We start from the raw sequence: 6,000 nt of genomic DNA on the forward strand, positions 1-6,000 counted from the left end.
TGCTGCTTACGGCTTAAGGCGAGAGGATTGGCGTCTAAACGTGTGCAAGTATCTCTAATATGAATAAAAGAGGTAGTTTGCACATAAGAATGAACTCCGGGGTTATTTCTGCACAGAAATTTCAAGTGTCTCAAAGGCACTTTCGTATAAAGTTAGTTAGTTAGTTTATGGGGTTTAACGTCCCAAAGCAACAAAGGCTATGAGAGACGCCGTAGTGGAGGGCTCCGGAAATTTCATAAAGGAAAATTATTAAGAATAGCAGAAAAAGTCAGTGCTCGACTGACGCATATTATCATCGGATAAATGCGGTATTCAATTTCACAAGAGAGACCTACACGTACGCGGGACACTCGCTGGAGCAAGGTTGGACTAGAAAATACCATGGAGTAGAAAACCGATATATCGTGACAAATACGATTTATTCTCTATTCAGCTCTCCTGTTTGTTTGTTTTTTGTTCTCCGACACAATTTTCTTCCTTAACACTGATATCCCGCATGGAGTGAACCCAATTTATTCGCATGCAAAAAATCTCTTAGCCGAAGGCGTTAGTCACTGAGAAGTTTTTATTTTACTAAAGCATTTTATTCCTTTCGAGTGTTAAAATGCCATGGCAACTTGAGAACAATTCCTGCAATCCAATGTCAGCTAAGACATAGGAATTAAGAATAGGAGATGAAAATGCATGGCATCGCGTACAGCCTTGCACTGTGGCACACGGTAAGCCTTGTTCATATTGTTACACCAACAAAATACTATACAGCATACTATACTATACAATACTATACACCATACAGCACACTATTTGAAATGTTGTGCAGTATTGCCTCATATAGCACGTATCCTGCTTTTTATTCTTTTGCGAGAACTTCCAGGGGTCCCATATATTCGTCGAGACAGTGATACTGTCAACGGTTTTGCAGACTATTACCTCACCATTTACAATGCACGACAAAACAGCTTACAAGGGTAGACGTGAGGGCTAGTTGGCGGATCATGCTTCTTAATTAAAGCAGCGCAAAGACACGGACACAGACGGAAGGGACACACACACAGCGCTTGCTTACAAAACCTTTGTTCTTGCAATTTACATGTCTATACACACACGGCTTGATGCGCGAGAGGTGGGAAACTGACGCAATGCGCAATAAAAAAAACAGCCGAATGCTAATTACGTATCGCACCCTTTGCAAAGTACGCCCGTTCTTAGCGTGCTTGCAAGTGTAACAACTTAGCATGTTACCGTGCAAGCTTCACTTATTCGATATCTTGGATATTGTCGAATTCGAGAATTACTTCAGTTGCTTTTGAGGTCCGTAACAGCACGGAGCATTCGCGGCAATGCACGACTGAAAACATCGGTTAAATCTGACGCTCAGTATACGAAAGTGCGTATAACCCCCCCCCCCCCCCCCCCCCCCACATCCCCATCAGAGCAAACAACAAGCTGTTTCTACCCACCGAAATCTCAGCACTCCTCACCCGGCGCAAGGTTTAAACAAAACAAGCAATGTTTACTCCGAAGAACTTTTCAAGGGTGCCCAGCTATAGTTCTAAAAGTCGACCAGCGTTTGCTTACGTGTAGCTGAAACGGTCGCGGCCGCGGCAGCACGCGCACTTGGCGGCGACTCCTTGCAAGAGCAGGCGGCAGCTGTGCATGCCGGGGCCGGTGGGTTTGTGCTTAAGAGGAGCGAGTTTTGCGTGCGTTGGGCGGTGCCATATTGCGCTGCAGGATATAGTTCCCGGTAAAGTTCATGAATACAGCTTGCTTAATTAAAAACACGGGTAATTCTTTAAAGCAACCTACAATTCCTTCGTAATGAAAGAAGAGTGTCAATGGAAGCAGTGACTGTCATTTTACGGAAAAGAGAGAGAGTATTCATACGCGCTTACATGCCAGGATATGCAAATATCAGGGAACCATTCGAGCGGGGCGCGAACAGGAAAGGAGCGGTCTTGCGAAATTCTGTTGGGTTAGAAAGAAGAGATGGCAGAAGAGTGAAGAAAGACACAGGGGGAGGGGGGGGGGGTGCAGAGTAGCTACCAGGAGCCTCCATAGCGTGTCTCAATGCAGGATGCGAAAGTAGAAGTTGGCTAAAAAAGCTCTCATTGCAGCAATAACCTGGTACGGAAGGCTCTGCCCCGCTGTAAGGCTGTGCCGCTAAGGTTTTTTTTTTGCTACACCTATGCCGGCAAGAAGTTAGCCTGTACCTGAATCGCATGATTTTCAGAGGCAGTAAGTGCAGGCAGGATTAGCATAACCATGAATGCGGAGGTAACATAGGGCCCAATTTGTTTTGCAGTTATTTGTTTCCTGCCAAGAAAAGGTAGTGATACTTTGTACAGCCCTCCTCATAAGTATACAGCCCAACAGGCTTGCTTTTAAGCTGTTTAGCGGGGCTCCCTAGCGCATCTAGCAGTCCGAAGCTTGACAGGATTGAGGACGCGAAGCAATTCCTCTCGAGAGAGATTACGCTCGCGGAGGAACTATAAAGCACGTCTCGTCCTGAGGCATGAAGCACGTCTTGTGAGACGTGCTTGAAGCACGTCTCTCAAGAAAACACATTGGGCCGTATACATTTCACAGGGAGTGAACATGGTGCGAAAAATACACACTGGCTGGCTAGATTTAATGGTAAACATCTAAAGGTATTTATTATTAAGAATAAAATGTGAATTTTCTATTTTTATTAAGGAATACCATGGAAGCAACTCCTTGGGATGCAGCAACGAAACTGTGTGTTTTTGTGTTTGTCGTGCAAGTGCGCTATACAACTTCGTGAAGCTAAAAGCCGCCTAGGGCGTGTGCAATGAAACTACTCTGCGTTATTTCCAGTGAAAAGGGGTTTTCTCAAAAATAATGTTCACAATTGTTTGAACTGTAATGTGGAAACTCGCACAGTTAGCGTGGACGGGGAACGTATATTAGAAATTAACTGTTCAGATACTGATTAACAAAACTTTTTTCTTTTCAACCGCATACAATTGATTCATTTGAGATAATGCGAAAGACATGCAGTAAAAATTGGCAAAAGGACTATGAGGTGCATTTATTCCCGGTAAAATGTTGCTTAGATGTCACAAAATTATGTTTTCCGAAAGTTTCCTTTAAAGCTCGCTAGTGCGATTAAAATAAAATTAGCCTGGTCTTAGTGTTCAGCACCTTTTTCTTGAGGTGACTTGAGAAGTGGTTCCTTGACAATTTCTTCACCTTTCTCCTCTTCTTCTTTTCGCAAAGAGCACCAAAGTCGCCTTTGTTATAAACATGTTGTGCCCGAAGTTCAGCGCCCCATTACAAAATACCTACTTTGTAACAAACTGGCTACCTTAAAACGTGCGCTTTGGCGAGCGATCTGGCTCCACCATATCGGAAAAAAAGAAATTTGACTCCCACCGAGGGAGGCTTTACGCGGTAAGTCGATCGCTACTAAATTCTTTTGTGTATACTTGCTCCTGGAAGCCTTTGCGATCTAACGGAGGCTTAATATTAACGCTGAGCTTGAACAAAAAAAAAGCAGCGCAACATTACCAGCCTCGTTTTCTCGTGCGGTTTCGGTACACATGAAAGCGAGATTGTTCCAGCTGGCTCGTATTGGACACCGGGTACCTGAAACTGCCGACCGTAATTGCAGCAGAGTCTTTACTAATGGCAGATTTCTTTCAATTTGCGAACATTTCTCCACACGCCCGAGAATCAGTTATTAAAGAAGTCTGGTTTCCTTCTCAGCCGCTGCGCAGCCCTTAGATTTTCCGAAATTTGGTTGTCACAAGTCGTTTGAAACATATTCCGTAAAAGTTGGAGGCTGCGAAACTGGGGGCTTTAAAAGTATTCACAAGTTGCTGTTACGGTTTATTTTGCCGAAGTGCATAAAGAGAGGGACGCCGTCAAAAACGTGCAATAATTTTGTTTCATGTTATCACTAAAAGAATGTGCCAGTAGGTAACGTGCAATGATTGCTTTGTTTCAATGTGTTATCATATTTGGAAACTTGGGAACGATAAAGAGGGATTTTTATTCGCTGCAATAATTATGTTTCTTTTCTTTCAACTATGTGTAAATGTGTGTTCGTTGATAATATTAAAAAAGTTCTTAGCATTTCGAAGGGTCATTACTCATGGAGTTTCTGCTCGGTGTCCTCTCCCAGTTAGTGATGAACGCGGAAAGTTGGGTGCGTTCGCGAGTTCATTATCAGCCAACGACTGAGTAAAAAAAAAAAGTTTCAGTTTATGCTCCACGGCGAAAAAAAAGGCGCATTTTGGCATAAATGCCAGCATGACTTCTCATAAAATGAGCATAATGGAAGAGTCGCCAGTTAAAGAGCAAAACGCAGAAAGCGCGCGCATACACGGGAACCAAGGCATATAACTGATTGGGAAACAAAAGGGTGAAGGTGCATTTTGGAAAGAAAAAAAACACGTTGAGGGTGTTTAGCACATAAATGTCTCATCCGTGTTCTGTGTAAATAGTTTGATGTAGCTTTTTGTTTGCGTAAATGCGTCAAGTAAACAGAACACCATTCGATTCCGAGAAACAATCAGCAGTAGTAAAGACTGCTTAGGATTGCGTACTACCATTCGTTTTCCTCATCTGAGCGACGCAGACTCTACTAGAGCAGAGCGGAATGGTGGCCTGTTGGTATGGCATGTCAAGGGAGAAAACCAGCCAAAAGATTGCCAAACATGATGATGCTTGCGTCAGTTCACCATCGATAGCGTTGACAACAAAATAATTTGGTTATTTGAGTGATCATGTCTGTGTGTTTGCCTTGGCGCATGCGAGGTGATTACCTGGCGGTCTGTATCAATGAAAAATTCAGTTGTTAGTCCAGCCGTTGTCCTGTGTCGTTCTCTTCTTCTGTTTTCGTCTTTTTTGGCTGGTTTTCTCCCTTGAAAGACTCTACTAATAACTGAAGGTCATGCATATCTTACGAAGATATCTTACGTACGAACAGCGTTGTGAAAATGCGCCCAGAACAGTCGCGTTTCAAGCAAGCGCTTCAACGCTCCGCATGCGATACGAAATGAAGCGGACGGTAGCCGCCGCGCGCTTCGCACACTAATGGCGGCCGGGAGGAAGGGGCGAGGAGGAAACGGCGAGAGGAGAGGAGGAACTTGCGCTACCTCTGAAAATACAGGGGCCTTAGGTGTTCTCCGATGCCAGCGCCACATCATGGCGAGCGCCTCATTTATCGCCGCCCGCCTATTTTTGGGGATCGCTGATAAGCGTAGCTCGCAGCTTTCAAGAAAACATACAGCTACTGTACCATCTCGAAGAAAATGCGACGGTCGTTAACCAGTGACCTTGGCGCCTATGGCAGGACGTAGAAAATATAGGAGGCTATGCTACAGAAATCCTGCGTCCTTAGACCACAACTCTTCGCCCCGGCTACATTTATGACTCCATCATCATCAGCCTGACTACGCCCACTGCAGGGCAAAGGCCTCTCCCATGTCTCTCCAATTAACCCTGTCCTTTGCCAGTTGCGGCCATCGTATCCCCGCAAACTTCTTAATCTCATCCACCCACCTAACTTTCTGCCGCCCCCTGCTACGCTTGCCCCCTCTTGGAATCCACTCAGTTACCCTTAAGGACCAGCAGTTATCTTGCCTTCGCATTACATGCACTGCCCAAGCCCATTTGTTCCTCTTGATTTCGACTTGAATGTCATTAACCTGCGTTTGTTCCCTCACCCACTCTGCCCGCTTCCGATCTCTTAACGTTACATCTATCGTTTTTCTTTCCGTAGCTCGCTGCGTTGTGCTTAACTTAAGCTGAACCCTCTTAGACTCCACGTTTCTGCGCCATAGGTGCGCACCGGTAAGATACCATCACTCCATGACAACGCAACGTATTTCCCACGTGAGTCAATATTGCATCACTAATGCGCCATGCAGTCGTTTGTGCTGCAATATCGAACGGTGCTCGTTTGCGCATTCTTTTTACGTGGCTGGTTCTATAGGAGAACGCTTCGTGTGGTACACTATTCCAGCCCCCCGGTTT

General features: G+C 45.0%; 1 protein-coding gene across 2 annotated transcripts in view; it reads right to left on the reverse strand.

Moving 5' to 3' along the window:
* Nucleotides 1-1,638, reverse strand: part of LOC149328983 (atlastin-1-like) — a 45,490-nt gene extending 43,852 nt beyond the window's left edge. For both annotated transcript variants that reach the window (XM_089562027.1, XM_089562026.1), the window contains exon 1: nt 1,579-1,638. The gene's annotated coding sequence lies outside the window, so the exon portion shown is untranslated. The remainder of the gene's footprint in view (nt 1-1,578) is intronic.
* Between the last annotated feature and the right edge of the window lie 4,362 nt (nt 1,639-6,000).

This window comes from Amblyomma mixtum, chromosome 9, assembly GCF_055824585.1.
Source record: "Amblyomma mixtum isolate Tamu chromosome 9, ASM5582458v1, whole genome shotgun sequence".
Lineage (NCBI taxonomy): Eukaryota > Metazoa > Arthropoda > Arachnida > Ixodida > Ixodidae > Amblyomma > Amblyomma mixtum.